Source organism: Papaver somniferum, chromosome 5 (genome assembly GCF_003573695.1).
Source record: "Papaver somniferum cultivar HN1 chromosome 5, ASM357369v1, whole genome shotgun sequence".
Lineage (NCBI taxonomy): Eukaryota > Viridiplantae > Streptophyta > Magnoliopsida > Ranunculales > Papaveraceae > Papaver > Papaver somniferum.
This window is the reverse complement of record NC_039362.1, coordinates 85,560,985-85,581,879: the sequence shown is the minus strand read 5'-3', so window position 1 is coordinate 85,581,879 and position 20,895 is coordinate 85,560,985. Positions and strand designations below refer to the sequence as shown.

At 40.1% G+C, this 20,895-nt stretch overlaps 1 long non-coding RNA gene across 2 annotated transcripts; it reads left to right on the top strand.

The window, feature by feature from the left end:
• Nucleotides 1–336: 336 nt before the first annotated feature.
• Nucleotides 337–4,638, top strand: LOC113282085. 2 transcript variants are annotated; one of them, XR_003326538.1, is made up of 3 exons: nucleotides 338–2,586; nucleotides 3,161–3,345; nucleotides 4,518–4,638. It is a non-coding gene; the product is annotated as an uncharacterized LOC113282085 (long non-coding RNA). The 2 variants fall into 2 exon arrangements; XR_003326537.1 differs by lacking the exon at nucleotides 4,518–4,638 and having other exon boundaries at nucleotides 337–2,586; nucleotides 3,161–3,471.
• The last annotated feature ends 16,257 nt before the right edge of the window (nucleotides 4,639–20,895 follow it).

Genomic DNA, 20,895 nt, shown 5'->3' with positions numbered 1-20,895 from the left:
CGAAAGGCATTGCTAGCCGCACCGTGAGCTGGTTGTTTCACTTTCACATGCCTCTTGTATTTTCTTACTTTCTTTCTTTTCTTTCTTTTTTTTTTTTTTTCGCTCATCCATTATTTACGCTCTCTCTGCGGGTCAATTTTATCGTAGCATTTTTAGGGGTAGAAATTGACGTTTAGTCCCAAAATTGCTGGGCTTTAGACGTTCTAGTCCTCTCTCCCCAAGCCTAGTACTGGTTAGTCTAAAATGTCCCCTCCTAGACAGTTTAGTCCAGAATTTGGACGCCTCGGTCCTTTACTCCACCGATCCGATTATTTTTGGTACCCGAAATGTCCTTGAATCATAATAATATGTTACAATAGTTTTGGAAGTGAAAAATCAGATTAGAGAAATGAAAGGGAGACGCAGAGAGGCGATTTCAAGTTGGAGATTCAGAAACATTCCATTCATCTCGATTTGATTTGAAATAAGCCCAAAAAACCTAAAGATTATCATCAACAGCGCTTGTTTTTGGAGATCTACTTGAAACCAGTGATGAAAAATTGACGAGCATAATCATGAACAATTGAATCTAAAGTTTTCGTCACACAAAATGATTATGAAGATAAGTTTCATCTTCTCTTATCACTTATCTATATCTTGAACATTCGATTTGGAGTTATTAGGTTTACCATTTTCAAAATAGAATTTAGTTTATTTTTTTTTAGGGTTTTTATATGACAGTACTAAAGATTTCTTTTGATTAACATTTCTGATTTGAAATTATAAACCTTTTTTTTAGAATAATTATGAGAGATACGATTCTATATGAGATTCATAAAGAGAGAGACAATTTATTCTATGAAATTCACAGATCTAACTTTTGTTTCATTTTGATCTATCAATAATAACTCTTAAAAATCTCTGCTAATTTCATTGCTTCTAGAGTACTAATCGTATGAATCTGCACATTTTGTTAGTAGGATATCCCAGGAGTAGAAAGCATGTTTGATTTGATTTAGAATACTAATCATATCAATATGCACTTGTTGTTAGTAGGCTATCCCCGAGTGGAAAGCATTATTTGATTACTCGATAAGGTCGGGGTCTTGCTTGTTATCATCATCTGAGAAATGCTTAAACATTGGGGTTAACTTGTATAAGAAACTAATTACTAGAGGAATATATATGCATGTTGTTTAGGCTGCCGTAATAAATCCTCACCTAATGCAAGTGGTCTGGGCATTCAAGTTATTATTATGTAGTATTACCGCCAAGAGGAAGGCATCATTAATAGAGAGCAAGAACGTTGGCATTGATGAATATAAAATACTTAGTTAAGTCGGATGTTTGGTTTGGACTGCTAGTGTTTAACAAAAATGAAACTAGTTGATAGGACCTTCTTTTGTCAATAGTAAATATAACGTGCTTAAGTAAATCATATAATTTCTTTAACCTTCTAATGTTTAACAAAAACGCAATTAGCTGATACAACATTCTTTTCATGTTTCCGTAACAGGTGAAATGCTTGCCTTTTAATCCGTTCAATGAGTAGGTTGTGGCTGCAGGTTCAACTAATAAAATTCTTAATCTATCTGACCTTCATAAGATAAATATCATTATCTAGACTTTCAATTACAACAAGTAATCATTCTCAACTTATGTTATGTAGTTTTCGTATGTACAATGAAAAACTACATTTTGTAGAACAAAGCTCTTTCGGAAATGTTTTGTTTTCTATGTATGCCTATTGCTCAGATCATGTTTTTTCATCTGGTAACTCTGGTACATCTAGTAAAGGCGTATAGTTATTTCCTAGAGTGTCGAGATTCACCGGTAGTATATAAGCTATTTTGAATGGTCGGCGTGAAAAATCTATTTTATGCTTGCTGCTATTTTTCCTGTTACCCTTTTTTCATCTAATTTATTCGTCTTATGTTTTCTTTCATCCTATCTTGGCTTGTCATGATTTTTTACATTTTCTTTAATAGGTGACAATATCAGCAATAACAAAACGAGTTACATATTACAATAGTAAAGTTGGCAAGGTGAATTCTTCACATGTAGCGTCTCTAACCATTTATTGGATTCCTTGTAAAATTTGTGAAGATAATCTGGTAGAATTCTTATGCGCGTTGCTTTTATTGTCCCGGTTGTACGAGGTGTAATTTTTACTACACCAGTTGTACGCAGTGTACTTTTTAGTACACCTGTTTTCGAAACAACTAAACTTTTTTTAACAGTCTTAGTTGTAGCCTTTTTTGCTTGAGGTTTGTTATTGAAACCGTAATGGGTTAATTAAGTTTTCACCAGAGTGGCCTTTTGTTATTGAATTCTTAATGTGTATGTAATTGTACACATGCTGATTCCTAATGTATACATAGTTGTACACCTTTTGATCGTTAATATGCACATAGTTGTACACCTTTTGATCGTTAATATGTACATAGTTGTACACCTTTTAATCCTAGGTAGCTCTCCTGGACTTAGCTTATGGAATTTTGATCAACTTACTGTTTATATAAATTTTTGATTGGTGATAACAGGTTAACACGCACTATATGCAATGGATCTAGCAAGGTCATAGGCAGGGCTTGCGAGGAAGATCAGGTAATGGTGTTTCATTTTGTTTATTAATTCGTTGTTTGCTTTCATACTGGTTTAGTTGATGCCTTTATTTTGTTTTCTTGTTACGAAACTTTTTTTTACTACATTTCCAAAGACCAAATTTATATTGTTTTTCGTTTTTATCTTCCAAGGTTCTTTGTTTATATTGATTGGAGTTACTGATGGTTACTTAACCAATTTGAGTTCTAGATAATTTTATGTTTTTGTTTTTTTGGTGTATAGTATATTTAAGGATTGTCCTCATCCAGAGGAGAAACAAAGGATGCAATTAAATAGAGATTTAGGTCTCCAACCTTGCCAGATTAATTCTGGTTTCAGAACAGAAGGACCCAGATGAAGACAAACCATGCTCACTCAGTTTGATACAAATTTTCTTTTTTCACTTTTTAGCTAAGAATTACTGAATCTTAAGTTCCCATTATAAGGCACAACATGAACGAGCGTATAATAGTGTACATAATTGTACGTAAGAATTAACCGTTCTATTTTCTTGTACACTAGTTAGATGGGTGCATATAAAAGTGCACTTCTTATTTTTTTTTGGTTGTTATACCAGGTGTGTATGCTTGTACACCTTGCTCTTGCTCTTAGAGCTTCGATGGAGGAAAAGAGGGAAAGACAGGACGCTGCTGCAAGGGCTGCAAAAGAAAAAGGAGGTGGACAGGCGTCAAGTTCACATGATACAACTATGACTGAAAATGCTAGCATTATGTATGATGGGCTAATACAGGCTATTTGATTGTAGGTCTCATGCTTTTGATATTTGTATAATTTGATTTTCTTACTGTGAATGTGAATTACATGATATTCAAAAATGAGGATATTATATCCTTGAGGTCCACATCTAACCATTTATTTCTTGTGAAATCTGTGAAGATATTCTTTTGAAAGTTTAAAGAATGGTAGAATCTTAATGTGCATTTTTTTTATTATACCGTTGTACAAGGTGCACTTGTTTGTACACCAGTTATGCGCAATGTACTTTTTAGTGCACTAGTTTTATCAGACGTACTTGTAAGTCGTGCACTTCATTTCTGCATTGATTATGAACCTCAAAACTAATAAACTAGTACTTTTATTTAGACTTTTCTATACACAACAAACATAGAATTCTTCCAATATCGGGTATCATCACACCAAGTCTTAGTTAGGTAGTAAAATTTAGTGACTTATAAGCATCAAAGGGCTTAGTGGTGTATACATAGAGTGCACTTATATTTTATGTATACAAACCAAATATTAGGGAAAGCACTAATGTGTACAGGTGTTGGAATTTTTGTAGGTGTGTACATAGTTGTACACCATTATACTCTCTCATTATTTTATGGATTTTTTTGGTATGTATGCTAACTTTTTTTAGTTTTTGTAGGTGTGTACATAGTTGTACACCATGTACAATCTCAGCAATATATATGAGTTGTTTGTGGGTATGGATGTTTGTTTGATTTAAATTTTTTATAGGTGTGTACATAGTTGTACACCACTGTGCTATCTCAACACTATATGCATGTTTTGTGAGTATAGATGATGGATTTTTGTAAGCCTGTATATTGTTGTACACCATTATGCTCTCTCATGATTTTATGGCCTTTTTTTGTGGGTATGTAGGATTTGTTGATTTTTGTAGGTGTATACACCATTGTACAGTCTCAATATTATATATGACCAGTTTTGTGTGTATGGATGTTGGATTAGTTGGATTTTTTTTATGTGCGTACATAGATGCACATCATTGTAATATATGGTCTGTTTTGTGGGTATGGATGTTAGATTTTTGTATGTTTGTACATAATTGTACATCATTGTGCTCTCTCAAAAATAAAAAATAAAAAAACTAATTCTTGATGAAACCCTAAGTTATTGTTTTTCGATATCATGAGGTGATTTTAATAGCATGCTTGCTATGTGTGTAGGTACTTTTCGAGGGAGCTTAACAAAGTGGAGAAGAACAATTGACAGGTTCCGTAGATGAACGCTTTTCTGGATTTAAATAACATACTTACTATGTGTTTAGGTACTTGCTATGTGTTAGATTTTAATAACATGTTCCTTAGCGATGCTTAGGTGGAAAAATGTATGTGGTGTACAAACTGGTACACCTTGTCTCGTCTTTGGATTTTTGTAGTGTTTGTGTTTGTACACCAATGTAAACTAAGATTTTTTTAAACATGAAAATTATATAGTCATATGGGTACTCTTTTTGTAGCTCTCGGAAAGAGCTTTCCGAATATATACAGTTTGTGAATTCTGGATGAGCGGTTCGAAAGATAAATCATTTTGAAATTATTTTTATATTATTTAAAATTGGTGACGTCATCATAAGTCACCATGGACTAGACTGAAAATATTTGGACTAAATTGTAAATATTAAGGGTTATTAATGTACTTTCCATATTTCAAATTAATAAAGGATTAATTTGTACCTAGTTGAATGGGTGTGGACTAACTAGTATATTTGGATGGAATTTTGGACTGAACCGTATTTTTTCCTTTTTAGGGGCCACTAAAAAGGAATTAGGGGCCACTTTTTTATTCCTATCCGTTGAAGGTGGTTAAGGGGTGTCTTAAAAGTAGTAAAGTGTCTATATTATCCTTTACCTTTATACTAAATCTAAACATATGTGCCTCATATCATTCCTCCTCTTCTTCTCTTTTCTAACCATTGAATTTTTTTTCATCATTTTAGTTTTGATTGAAAACAAAGATCGTCGATCAAACAAATGTTTTGATTGATTTTTTAAAATTAAAACTCAAAATTCATTAACCTTAAAGTTGAAACTTAGAACATCAAAAAAAAAAGGAGTTAAACAAAAAAAACGAATAGATGATAGTAGTTGGGATTCAAAATTAGGATTTGATTACTTGAAATCAAAATTTTGATCCAAAAATTTTCTTGCATCTACACTAGTAGAAACATAATCGGTAGATAATAATCTACTTTAGATACCGATTATGGTTGATGTTCTTGGATTTGCAGTAGCAGAAATATAATCGGTAGGTAAATTTATCATTATCTACCGATTATTCTTGATTCAAAAATTTTAATTTCTCTGTACTAAAAGTTACGCACAACCGGTAGATAATGAACATCATTAATTACCAATTGTGAAAGTAGATAATTTCAAAATTTTATTAAGTTTTGAAATTTTAAATTTTGGGCCATGAACAAAATCGGTAGATAATAAGCATCACTAATTAACACAATTTACTAACGATTATGGCAATACCAAAATTCGAAAATTGAGTATATTCGGAGGTCAAAGTAATACACTTTACTACCGATTATGATAGTACCAAAGTTTGAAAATTTTAGAATTTTGGCGAAATCTCATTTTAGGGCCAATATACATTCGGAAGTTAAATTTACTACCGATTATGGTAGTACTAAAATTCAAAAATTGAGTATATTCGGAGGTTAAAGTAATACACTTTACTACCGATTATGATACTACCAAAGTTTGAAAATTTTAGAATTTTGGCGAAATCTCATTTTGGGGCCAATATACATTCGGAAGTTAAATTTACTACCGATTATGGTAGTACTAAAATTCGAAAATTGAGTATATTCGGAGGTCAAAGTAATACACTTTACTACCGATTATGATAATACCAAAGTTTGAAAATTTTAGAATTTTGGCGAAATCTCATTTTGGGGCCAATATACATTCGGAAGTTAAATTTACTACCGATTATGGTAGTACTAAAATTCGAAAATTGAGTATATTCGGAGGTCAAAGTAATACACTTTACTACCGATTATGGTAGTATCAAAGTTTGAAAATCTTAAAATTTTGGCAAAATCTCATTTTGGGGCCAACATACATTCGAAAGTTAAATTTACTACCGATTATAGTAGTATTGAAATTCGAAAATTGAGTATATTCGGAGGTTAAAATAACACACTTTACTACCGATTGTAATTAAACTACCGATTGTAGTATTAACTAACGATTGTGGAAGGGCAATTTTGCCATTACGAAATACGCGAGATAAGGGTTAGCTTTCATTTAGGTTTGGGTGACCATATTTTGTCTTATTGTTGGCCCCTAATTCCTTTTGAGTGGCCCCTAAAAATGCTAGGAACTTTATAAGCTTCTAAAAAAAAAATTATAGGAAAACTTAGTCCCCAAAAGAGCAAGCGCCTAAGACTGATACAAGATAGTTGCAGGAAATGGTCTACCCATCCTGCCAGCATTGTTCTTACATAAAAGTGCTAAATTAAAAGTATCCATATTTTGGAGGCGATGGATAAGAGAGAGTTTGAGTAAAACAAAAGTAACTGGAATGATATCTATAGCATGATTATCCTCCTGATGTTTGTTTCTTTCATAGTAGTTTAGATGAAATCTTCCTTTGACGACTTCATGGTATAGAGATTTAAAGAAAGTGAGAACTTCCATTGATTTAGAAGATACTTCTATGTTGGTATGCTGCATTTCTTTGGCCCATTGGAAAGATAAATATGCTCCTCCTGTTCCCCAAGCTCCACTGTATCCTGGATATCCTCTGGTTTCAATGATGTTTCCTGCAAAATCAACCATAGTCAGAGCAGTATAATATAGTGAACTGTCAGGGTCTTGTAAAGTGCAGATCTTGATAATTTTTCCAAAACCAATTGATCCGTGCACTTCCAGATCATAAGTAGTGTTATTATGGTTCATGGGTGAACCACTTTCCTCAGATAAAAGAGGAAAATCATCCATGATATGTTCTGGCAGATGATGGATTCTATGATGGTTGCAAAGATGTTGAGTAATGCGCATAACAGTAACTGCAGCTTTTGGCTCAACTTGTTTGAATATCCAATCACATCTGGCTTTCCAGATATACCAGCATGTGGTGACATAAATGCTGCAGTCTTTGTTGACTATTCCAGTCTAAAACTAGGAGTTAAGCCAATCTATGAAGATAGTATTGTTATCAAACTGAGAATTATGGGGACCAAGAATTTCTTGCCATACTGAATGAGCAGCATGGAAGTTTACAAACATGTGTGTCATGGTTGCTTGTTCCCCACTATTGCACACAGTACATAGAGGGTCAATGTAGTGTAGTATGTTAGTTGTTTTAGCATTAGTGGGTAGAATCCCATGGGTACACTTCCAGATGAATATCCTGATGACTGGGCCACATCCAAGTGCCATATTGCTTCCCAGTTTGTTGATTGAGTATCATTGTTGTACAGGGTGTCAATCTTTGCTTTATATAGCTCTTTGACAGAGAATGTTCCTGTACTGTTTAACTTCCAAATTATCTTATCCTCCTCTTATGGGTGAGTTTGTAGATTAAGAATTTCTTGAGCAGTCGAGTTGCAGAAGTATTCTTGCACTAATTTTTCATCCCAATTACCATCTTGTAGGAGTAGAGCTTCCACATATTCCTTTTGGTGAGGGCAATGCCGAGGTTTATTGATTCTTGTAGAAGTTCCTGGTATCCAGATGTCATCCCAAATTTTTATTTTTCTTCCATTCCCAATTCTCCAGATACAGTGTTGTTGAATATTGCTTATGCCTTCTAGGATACCTTTCCATATCTAGGATTCCCCCTCTTTTGAATGGGTGTCCATATTGAGTACATTTATGCCATTGAGGTATTTTGCATCCATGAGTTTGTACCAGAGGGATTCCTTATCCTGCTCAAGTCTCCATCCAATTTTGGTTATCAGAGAGATGTTGAACAATTCCATGTTCATGAATCCTAGACCTCCCAACTCTTTTGGTTTGCAAACTGCAGTCCAAGCCTTGGGGTAGTAGCCAGTGGGGTTTTCCAAGTTTTTTCCCTAAAAGAAATCTCTTTGAAGGTTGTTGATGTCTTTGCAGGTCTTCTTGGGAATCCTGAAACAGTTCATTTGGTAGATGCAAGCAGAGGATGTTACAGATTCGATGAGCACTTCTTTTCCTGCAGGATTCAGTGGCACATTTTTCCAGCTAGAAAGTTTAAGTTTCAGATTTTCAAGACCAGGTTTGAAAGAAGTTATCTTGCTTCTATGAGTGAAGAGAGGTGAACCAAGGTATTTATCATCTAATTGAAGTAGTTGTACCCCCATAGAGTTACTGATTTGGGGAATGAGGCTTGGATCAGTGTTCTTACTGAAGAAGACACCAGATTTGGTGAAGTTTATAAGTTGCCCAGAAGAGTGACCAAATATCTGGAGGATTTTCATCATGTTTTGAGCTTCTGTTAAATTGGCTTTGCAAAAGATCATGCAATCATCAGCAAAAAGAAGATGGTTGATAGAAGGTGCTGCTTTGCATATCTTTATTCCATGTATGATGCCCAACTCCTCAGCATGTATAAAAGTTCTTGAGAGGGATTCCATGCAAAACAGAAAGAGATAAGGTGAGAGGGGGTCACCTTGTCTTAGTCCTCTAGAGGGTTTTAAGAACTTATCAGGAGAGCCATTGATCAGGACAGCAATTGTTGTGGTTGAGATACACTGCATTATTTTACTGCACCATTGTTCATTGAAGCCAATCTTCTTCATGATGGATATTAGGAATGACCAATCAACTCTGTCAAAGGCTTTTGCCATATCAATTTTGATTCCCATAATTCCAGAGTTACCTTTTTATTCCCTCTTTTGGATCTCATATTATGTATTATTTCATGAGCAATAGCAATATTATCAGAGATTTGTCTTCCAGGTATGAAAGCAGATTGGTAAGGGGACATGATTTTATTGAGGTGAGGTTTCATTCTCTGAGCAAGAAGCTTGGATATAATTTTATAGGTGGTATTGCAGAGGCTAATTGGTCTAAAGTGGCTTGGGGAGGTTGGGTTATCAATTTTAGGTATGAAGGATATGAAGGTAGAGTTCATTTCTTTGAGAAGGTGGCCAGAAGAAAAGAAGTATTGGAACATTTTGACAATGTCATTTCCAATGAGATCCCTGTTGGCTTTGAAAAAATTTGGTGGGATTCCATCAGGACCTTGAGCTTTGTCACTGGCCATACTGAATAGAATGGATTTGATTTCATTGTGGTCAGGATTCTGTTTAGCATAATGTTGTCAGAAGATGAAATGGTGGTTGGGATGAGGTTGACGATCTCTGGGGATATAGTTATAGGAAAAGCAGTGGCCATTTTTGAAAAATGAGTAGTGATGCAGTCTTTAATATCTTGATAATCAGTTATCCATTCTCCTGTCTCATTTTGTATTGTGTCAATCTTGTTTCTTCTTGTTCTGCTCTTGGTGGCTCTGTGAAAGTAGCTTGTGTTTTGATCACCCAATTTTATCAGTTGATCTCTGCTCTTTGTTTTCCAGAACTTTTCTTCTGTATCTTGCCAGTTCTTGAGATGTTTCCTTGCATCAGCTAGTGCATGACCTCTATCTTCCTTGAAGTAGTTGTTGTGTAGCCAGGTTAGATACTGCTTGCATTCTTCAATATTAGTTTTGATGTTGCCATAAACTTCATTGTTTCATATTCTCATTTGTAGTTTTATATCTTTGAGTCTTCTTGCAATGGAAAAGGCACTGGATCCAGGGGTAGATTTCCTCCAACATTCAGCAATTATTTCCTTGCATTCTGCATGTTCCAACACAGGACCAAAGAACTTGAAAGGTATCTTTCCATTCTTCCAATGATGATTAGAATTTAGCAATATGGGGTGATGATCAGATCTAATTGCTAACATATTTGTGATAGTGGTATTGGGATAGAGGTTAAGCCAGTCATCAGTAGATAAACCTCTATCCAATCTTTATTCAGTAAGAGAAAGCCCCTTTCTTTTATTAGACTAAGTGAAAGGGCATCCAGTAAAGCTAATATCCACCAAATCAAGCTCAAGATTTTTTTTATTAAACTGATAAGCTTCATTAGTATCCAATGGGTGAGTACTGAACTTTTCAGTATCATGTAGGATAAAGTTGAAGTCACCCATTATCAGCCAAGGCAAGGCATTGGTGGCTACAGTTTTCTCTATCATTTTCCAAGATTTGAGTTTAGAGGATGTGTCATAGGGACTACCATAGTAGCCCGTGAAAAGCCAAGGGGGGCTATTGACATGTCTGATGATTGCATTGATGTGGTTCAAGGAAGAGTCCACAATGTCTAAGGTAATGTTACTTTTCCAAATCAATGCTAAACCACCATCAGTGACACTTGCCCCTCCTGGATTCACAGCCCAGTAGTTGAAAACACCAATTTCATGCATAGTTTTTTTTAAGTTTATCAGGTTTTTGTTTAGTTTCAGAGAGGAAGATAATATCAGGATTCAATTTATTGAGTATATCATTAAGATAACTCTTAGCATCTCTAGTTCCCAGACCTTGGCAGTTCCATGCCAAAGAGGTAAAGAACTGCCAGAAATAGGATACATTTGGATACTTAGAAGTAAGTCTTCTAATGATATGATCATAATGGGTGTAATAAGAAAAGTGTGTGATCAAGTGGAACTTTTAGCTAGTAATGAAATAAAGAGAGGTTAGGAGTGTTACCATATTTCCAGTAGAGGAGCTTTCCATGGTACCATTTGTTAGAGCATTGCTCGATCGAACTCGCATGCGTTGCTATCTCAAGCATGTTTGTCAATGTTAGTGATCAAAACTATATGTCGTGATTTCTAGTTTACTTATGACTAAGTCTTGGTCTAGGATAGTTAGGAATAATTGAGCTCTAGAGTCCATGGCGATTATCTTACGAAGACAAAGAACTACTCAAGAAATCAGTGGAACTTCATCCGACCAAAAGGTATGTGGAGACTTGAACTCATCTGTCACTCAAAATTCTATCTACTCTATCTCATACTCTTGAGACAAAAGTCGTATAAGTATGATAGTTTTCATACTGTTGATGGTGGTTTTTAGCTTAGGGTTAAAATCGTAAAACTGTACATCCGACATGACGTCACTATGACCATTAGCACATTTATGGAATCAATCAGCATGCCTACGTAAGAATTACCGGGGTACCTTTTTTTACATGGGTCATGTTCCACGGCAAAACCCTTAATATTGACTAACATCATCCATGCCAAACCCTAATTCTCATGCTACCGCATTAAGGCGTGCCAACCATGCCAGCCGCACCACTGTAAAAATGGCATGCCATGCCAGCCACATCACCACGCCAAGGCATGCCAACCATGCCAGCTGCACCACTGTGCCAATGGCAACCCATGCCAGCCACATCTTCGCGCCAAGGCATGCCAACCATGCCAGCCGCACCACTGTGCCAATGGCATGCCATGCCAGCCACATCACCGCGCCAAGGCATGCCAACCATGCAATCCGCACCACTGTGCCAATGACAAACCATGAAAACCACATCTTCGCGCCAAGGCATGCCAACCATGCCAGCCGCACCACTGTGCCAATGGCAAACCATGCCAGCCACGTTTACCGCGCCAAGGCATGCCAGCCATGCTGGCCGCACCATGCGTCAATGTCATGCCAAACCCTTGGCCCTAGCCATGCTGGCCGCACCATGCGCCAATGGCATGCCAAACCCTTGGCCCCACCATGCCAAGCCGTCCAAACCCTTGGCCCCACCATGCCAAGTCGTCCGCACCATTCTGCCTTGGCCCCTCTATGCCAAGCCGCCCGCACCATTCTGCCTTGGCCCCACTATGCAAAGCCGTCCGCACCATTCTGCCTCGGCCCCACTATGCCAAGTCGTTCGCACCATTCTGCCTTGGCCCCACCATGCCAAGCCGTCCAAACCCTTGGCCCCACTATGCCAAACCGTCCGCGCCATTTGCCTTGGCCATACTATGCCGGCCTTTCCTATGCGGCTACCAAAACGAAGGCGTGCGACGATCAATGGCCACCCTTCAATCCTAGATGCAAATCCTAGCCGTCCAAGGTCGCCAGACAACGTATGGTAACCTTTGGCCCAAAACCCTAGTTTTGTCCATGCCAAACCGCGCCAAGGCATGCCATGACACATGTGCCAATGGCATGCCAACCACCTTGTCGCGCCATACCATTCCGACCTTGCCTATGCGGCTACCAAAATGAAGGCGTGCGACGATCAACGACCACCTTTCAATCCTAGATGCAAATCCTAGCCGTCCAAGGTCGCCAGACAACGCATGGTAACCTTTGGCCCAAAACCCTAGTTTTGGCCACTCCAAACCGCGCCAAGCCACATGTGCCAATGGCATGCCAACCACTTTACCGCGCCATACCATGCCGACCTTCCATATGCGGCTACCAAAACGAAGGCGTGCGATGATCAACGACCACCCTTCAATCCTAGATGCAAATCCTAGCCGTCGAAGGTCGCCAGACAACACATGGTAACCTTTGGCCCAAAACCCTAGGTTTGGCCACGCCAAACCGCGCCACGCCATGCCATGCCACATGTGCCAATGGCATGCCAACCACCTTACCGCGCCATACCATGCCGGCCTTCCCTATGTGGCTACCAAAACGAAGGCGTGTGACGATCAATGACCACCCTTCAATCCTAGATGCAAATCCTAGTCGTCCAAGGTCGCCAGACAACGCATGGTAACCTTTGGCCCAAAACCCTAGTTTTGGCCACGCCGAACCGTGCCAAGGTTACCAGCTAACGCATGACAACTTTTGGACCTAGTTTGGTCGCGCCTAAACAAAGCCAAAACCCTAACTTTTGGCCGTGCCTAATCCAGGCCATATTAAAGCCATATCGAGCATGCTTTTATGCCACTGACTACCAAACGAAGGGTTGCAATAATCAACGGGCTACCTTTCCTCTTAAGATGCAAAATCTCGACCGTCGAAGGTCACCGAGCCGGCAAGTCTCCCAAGGTCGACTTGCCAGACGACAACAACATGCTACATGTTTTCCATGAAAACACTCGAGACATCAACATATGTCACAAACTGGGGGATGCTCATTGGGTATTGGTTTGTCGGTTTACAGCGTGCGGCGTACACTAGGCCCGTTATAAGAAAGTATCATAAGGATGAGGCGGTTAGTAAATACATGGAGTAATGGTGAAACACTTTCTTTTATGGAACATCAATTCCAGGCGTTACCGGTTACCACCTCCTCCCATTTACTCACCCGTTTTCCATTTCTTAATGAGACCAGAGTACGTTTCACTTCGACTTGTATAAATAGGCATTACCTATTTCCACCGAACAACAAGTTCAGGTCAGGAGCATACAACACTCAGAAAATATTTGCTAGCTTTCCATCTGTTAGCTTCTCACTTTTTGACACAAGTCGTAGAAAACAACTACTTTTCCCTAATCAACTATTCTGGTCACAACACTTTCTTCGCTTCCCTCCCCAAAACCAACCCTTCTCCTTCACTTTGTGACCGAAGCAAGTCTGGAACGACCATTTCTTGGTTTAGGTCGGATTTGTACAGATTGATCTCTCGAATCTAAAGTACTCCCTTGCAGTACATTGTTTAGGGTTTAAATTCGTTTCTCACCCGCACACCCGAAATTACCAAAATCAGCAAAAACCGTTTTCACTCTCAAACAATTGGCGACCACAGTGGGAGATCAATCTCTCGGTTGCAATATTTATTTTCAAATTTCCGATATCACCTTTCACTTCCAACTCCAACATGGTGGAACTCAAATCCGGATAAGCTGCCGAGAACACCAACGCAGAATCTGTCCCTGGTGTTAACACTACTTCCAACACCATCACTACACCGCCTACTAACCCTAGTAATACCGAAACCACTCCTTCAGGTGTAACACTTCCGATCACTAAGGCCAGAGCCGCTGCCGCCACTAATGTCCCTGCGCAACTTGCTAATCCTGTCAGTACTGAAAGCGCTCCTTCAGGCGTTACACCACCAGTCATCAGGGCCGGAGCTGCCGCTATCGCTCCTAACGCTTCGTCAAGCATGACACCTCCAACCGAAACTAAGACTCCAACTACCCCACCAACGGGACGAGAAACTGGAGGAACCAGAGGAAGCCGACCCTATATCACCATCGCTGATTTGATGGAATGACAGGAGGTTCTCGCTAGAGCCCAGACGGATATGGTTTCGACACAGAAAGAAGTACTCGTCTTCCTCAAAGCCCTGACAGAGCTTCTGCCGCGTGAGTCACGCTCTCCAGAGCCGATTAGAAATGCCTCCAACACTCCCGACGCTAGCACCTCGGCGGAACGCGTCTCCGCAGACGAGGAGATTCGTGTCAGAACCCCATTGGAAAGAAGTCAACCGTACAATTTTGTCACACGAGAGGATCTGGAGCAACTTCTCCGGAATCGAATCAAGAATGATGAAATAGACATGCATCAGCATCAACCTCCTTACCCACCTGAAATACAAAGGATTCCTCTTCCAAGAGGATACTTGTAACACCCAGTTTTTTAGCATGGCGCATGATAAAATATGCGCCATGACTTGAGATGAAGCTTCATCCAAAGCTTCCGTTGCGTGGTAAGAAGCATATTGGCTTAAGCCAATATTGCGCCTAAATGGCGCATTGTGTTTGGTATTTGGCCAAGAGCCAAATCTCGCCTAGGCCAGTTGGGTAGATGGCCTTGAGCTTGCAACGAAATCGCGCATTATGAAGGTTATTGGCTTAGAGCCAATGTTGCAAAAATATTGTGCATCAGGCCAGAGAGGGCTGGCCAAACGAGTGTCGCGCAATCATTATGCGCGATCATTGCAAGCAATCATTATGCGCGATCATTGCAAGAAATCATTGGATGAACAGTGAAGACGCGATCATTGCACGCAATCATTGCGATGAACAGTGAAGACGCGATCATTGCGATGAATAGTGAAGCAGGCATGTCAACATGGTCCCCTTTCCATACTTGTAGAAATTCCATTAAGACATATATAGGGAGGGGTAGTTGGTTGAAGGTGCATATGCGGACTATGTACCAAGTAAGGTTCATAGCTTAACAGGAAGAGTATAAATGATGCCTAAGGCTCATTTATACTTGAGTAGCCTTGCGAAGAGGGAATTTGGTGCTTAGGCATCACTACGCCATGCCGCGGACCCGATGATGCATAATCATTCTGCATCTTGACGGGACGGCCTATACGGACTAGGACATTACCATTTTTGCTAGGTTACGGTCTTTCAAACGAGTTGGTTAAGATTATGTCCCTTCGTGGATGAACTACGGTCTGTGCTTGATCCCTTTTGAGTAGGGAAGGGTACGTAGGCAGCCACAATGAGTTATAGCATTGCCGGTACAGCACTTTGTCGCTCATATCATCTAATTGTGAGATGATTGCGACATTCTGGCCTCTCATATCATCTGGATCGGTAGCTCGACGCAAGATATGATTGTGGCCAAACTTGATGAGGCAAGTTTTATTCCATTCACTGGATGCTCATACTTCCTATCAAGGCGTTCGGCATAGGCTAAAAACCCGAGTGTCGTAATTTAGCTCAAGAGGAGTCAATTTTGATGGGAAACGACCCAAAGATCAAGACATGTTGATCTATAGATCCACATGGTCACCGGAATTTAGCAAAATTCCATCGTTTTGGGCCTCAAATGTCCATTTTTGCCGTTTTAGGAAAGTTTTTGTTTTCTTAATAAACCCTTCGCGGATCAAGGGTAAGTTGGAACGGTGTGGAAGCTAAGCTAGATGCATCATGCTCCACGAGCATGCTTGCAAGGGAAAATGGACGTGCATTTGCCTAGCTTTGAGGCGCGGATCGTAGCTTCATCAATGGCGCACCGGGGTAGATTACGGCCTGCGGGGCAACGCGCCAAAGGCGTAATTTTCCGGTCCGTTACAATACTCCTCTCCTCAATTCACCCTGTACGACGGCGCCGGAAATGCACGTGAACATGTCTCTCGCTTCTTGGAGTCCCTAGGCGAATATGAATACAATCACGTTCTTCGTATGAGGGAGTTTTCGAATTCTCTTACCGGAAGAGCGTACACATGGTACAACAGCATCGCGCCAAACAACATCCCCAACTGGGATGGCATGGTTCCCGCATTTTACAAGAAATACTTCTTTGTGTCTGAACAAGTTACCTTCTCGGACCTAGGAAGGATGTACAACGGGACAACGAACATCCAAATGATTTCGTTAAGAGATTCAGGTTTCAAGCACTAGACTGTCATGACCCAAACGTGACCGAGCAACAGCTGGTGAATTCATGCATCAACGGTATGGCTCCCATTTACCGCGCCTTGCTAGAGAACCTACGTTTCCAGACATTCTCCGAGCTCCATGAAGCTTCCAGGCGATCAACAACGACAACACCAGCATTATTATAAAGAGCTAGATCAACCAGAGCCGAAGATGTACGCGAATCTCGCGGGAATAGACGTCTCATCAACAAGCAGTACAACGCTGGTCCCTCCTCTGTGAGCGTAGTAAACGAGGGAGGAAAAAGGAAGGCTCCAGCTGCAGACCAGCAGCCTAAACGTGAAGCACCAGCGCGAAGAGCAACTCCTCCACGGAAGGCCTCCGCTAAAGCTCCCATGCGTCATCACGAAGCTGAAGGAAATACCATGGATTTCCAGTTTCCCATTGAGGAGGTGATCGATCTCTTAGAAGCATGGATTCAAGATAATATTATCAGACTACCATCTCCCAGACGCCCACCGACTGAGGCCTATATGTCAAACCCCAAATACTGCCACTACCACAGATTTGTTCACCACCCAACCAGTGATTGCAACAGACTGAAGCATATCTTCAAAGAAAAGATAGAAGAAAGAGAACTTCAACTAGGAAACGAGGGAGTACATCGAGACCCACTTCCGGTGAGGAATTTTGAAGTCTCTAGGGACTCCGTGCACGAGACTGTGTGATCCATGATGCAGCACGTATGCGAAATTCTCTATCTTTCCAAGGTGCAGCGCCAAGATATCTTCACGGCTCTCAATCGTGTCGTGTCGTGTCGTGTCGGGCAAACAACTTTTTCCCTCCACGGAAGCCACACCAAGAGCCCACGCTCTCTCAGCGAGCGGAATCGAAAAGGACAACTGGGGACTGCTGACCACGTCCTATTTAAGAGGTATTGAACTCGACAACTCGCTAATCGACACGACCTCTGACTTCAACATTGTTACTTTCAAGACTCTGAAAGCTGCGGGATTTACGAAACAAGAGGCTACCCATTCCCCATCCGTGATTAAGAACCCGGTAGGGGAAGCCTTGAACGCGTACGGCTACATTAACCTCGAGATCAACGTGGGAGACGCTATAACGCGTAGCAAATTCTACATTGTCAAAGAACTGGGTTACGACATGATATTGGGGGACTTGTGGGTACTCAACAAAAAGGAGAAATTAGGAACATCCCCTCTACCGATGTCAACGCCCGAAAGAATCTCCAACAAACCGTCTCACTTGCTGCTGCATCGACGAGTTACCGATGGAACCCGGACACCTGGAGATGACCTGTTGGCGCTAACTCATAGACTCCAAACGCAAGTAAGTCTGGCCGAACGATCTTCTTTACAACTAGTCATTTCTTCCCCTATTCTGTCATGGGAACTCAGCGCGATTACTGGCGCGGACGCTTTCAAGAGATGTGAGTGGGGCGCTGGGCCATTCAAACGCTTTGCAAAGAAATCGGAAGCTGCCATCGAAACGGACGAGACCAAGATTCAAACGGTTGCACAATACCCGAACTCGTTTTAAATCGAAGATATGGTGGTCAAAGTGAACTCGTTTCAAGTCGGGAAGATGACGGTGAAGATAACTGCTCTGACCGATTCACCCAAGGAAAAATAAGACGAGCCATATATGGTGGCAGACGTCCTTTTGGGAGGTTATTGCAAGCTCATCAACACAGAAAAGCTGGGAGGCGTGATAATTCACTCGCGATGGCTCAAACTTTTCAATCCCTAAAACGCTGTACTACCCTCTTCCAACTCTCTCCCTTTAGTATTTTCTTCAACAATTTCTCCTTCCGCTTGATATTTATTTTCCCAAGATGAATGCACCGTTTGTATTCTTCTTTAGCGTTTCGTTTTTATTCAAAAGGCATACATTTCTTTCTGAATGAGTTTTCCAAATATCAGAAAAATATACCAAACAAATCCCAAATCATTGAGAAGCCATTAACCATCCAATCATAACCAGAAACGCCAACTCATTCTAAGGGAAGGCTTGGGTCTTTCAAAACGGAGAAGTTTTTATTCAAAGACAGAAACCGCAACTAGTCTCCGCGAATACAAGGAAGGTAAAAAAAAAGTCTGGAAAACGTCAGTGTGGATGGGGCAAAACGATTTGCTGGTTTTAACGGGATTGAGGAGACGACCGTACGGAGGAGACTCCTTGAACCGAGCGAAATGTTCAACCTCACACAGATGCACTGCAATAAGGGAGTGCTTTGAATTCGAGAGATCAATCTGTAGTACTCCGGCCTAAACCAATACAATGTTCGTTTCAGAGTAAATTCGGTCACAAGAGAGGATGGGTTGATCTGTAGGAGGGAAGCTGAGAAATGTGTGAAATCAATGGTAATCAAAGATTGTGGGTGTGTTGTGTATTCTGAATAAGATAAGTTCTGAATGATTGAAGTTGCTCAGTTGAGAGTAATTTATCAATTGATGAGGTGTTGATCTCGTGTTGTCTGTGAGATTTGTTGTATATTCAATCATGATTTCAGAGACTTATTTATATTGCTGGAATTGTAGACACCATAATCCCATGAAGTGTGACAGTTGATGGAATCAAAGAGTGGGGAAATGGAAAATCGTGTTTGAAACCAGTTGCTCATCGTGCGGAGACTTGGTCGACTTTTCATCCACTACTTTGTTAAATCCTTCAACTGATTGCACGACTTGCTCACATTCCATCGTGTGTATGAACACACGTGTCGTAGATCGCCAGACCAAAACCCTAGTTGATATCCCCCCAAGAGACACGATTGATGTCTCGTGAACGTGGAGTCTGCAGGGCAGACGTGTATTTAGTCAGTTGCTGACTTCATGGGACGATGAGTCCATGTATTTGCTGAGTTGAACATGATTTTGCAAAATATTCCGAGACTCATGAATTGAACGTGTCTGTTGAGACAGAGGTATAATTCTCACGTTGAGGTGAGCAAGTATTTCTCATTTGATGAATTGTTGAATATTGATAGTTGAACCAATATTGCTCATATGAGCAAGTGTTGCTCGTCTGATGAATTATTGGCAGCGTGACCGAAATAAAACATTAATTAGAATACTGGTAGTTGAACCGAGTATAATAAAATGGTGATCATGAGATCGTCGTAAAATTATTAGCGTTCGAATCTGGAATTATGATCCTTGGACTCAGAAACCCTAATTTGATCAATTGATGACCGAGTGATAGTTTATTGAAAATTTAATCATGGAATGAAGGAGGACCGGCTACATGAGACCGTGGGTCGACCATGTAGCGTCCATATGCTCGCATGAGAAAATACCAAGACCCCTTGAAGAGTTGGTGAAAAGATGATCAAATGCTGGTTCAATCATTTTTCATATAATGCTCGTCCGAGCCTTAGGTGATAAAACCTAATTAATTATGGAGAGCTGAGAGACCAACCAAGGGGTCATGAAACCAACCCTGGATGGTCGTGGGATCGAATGATGATCACTTCATGAAATTCCAAAATTATTTGGAAGAGTCTTGGACCTAATACGTGCAATTGCGCAAATTAGGTCAAACCATGAAAATACGTGGGACCGGATCATTGCAAACCAAAGAGCCAACCTTGGTCGGTCAAGGTAACATGCTCACGTGTCAACACGTCCGCGTCTCAGTCTTGAGAATTTTGATATTTTCTGGCGTGCGTTTGAGCAACCATTTGAGAAAATACAATAAAATCAGGGTTTTGCTGAAACTGAGGAAACTTCATGAGATGAAGGAAAAAAAATAATTATAAAATGAAGGAATATGAGGCGTGGGACTGTTGGAGCCAAGGCATGGCCGGCCGGCCAGTGACCACGGTCCCATGGTGCCTTTTTCTAATTTTATAATATTTTTCATGATTTTATGAAATATCATGAAATCAAGGAATTTTGTTAAAATTAAGGAGTTCCTTAAAGTGAAAGAGTTTCCATGGGATCAAGGAAGCAAATAATATTAAAATAATAAAATAAGGGCGTGTGTTGCTAGCTAGGGCATGGCGGCCGGCTTGGGCCCTGTCTCACGAGTTTCGCTAATTTTTATGTATTTTCCGTGTATTTTTCCATGATTTGAAGGAATTTTCCTAATTTGAGAGAAATACCATGAAATCAAGGAGTTTCATGGGATGAAGGAAACCTTAAAATAATAATAATAAAATAAAGGGGCGTGTGGGACCGGCTAGGGCATGGCCGGCCGGCTGGGGCCCGGTCCCACGGGTTTCCCTAATATTATATTATTTTTCATGTATTTATGAAAATACCATGAGATGAAGGAGTTTTCATGAGATTAGGGAAA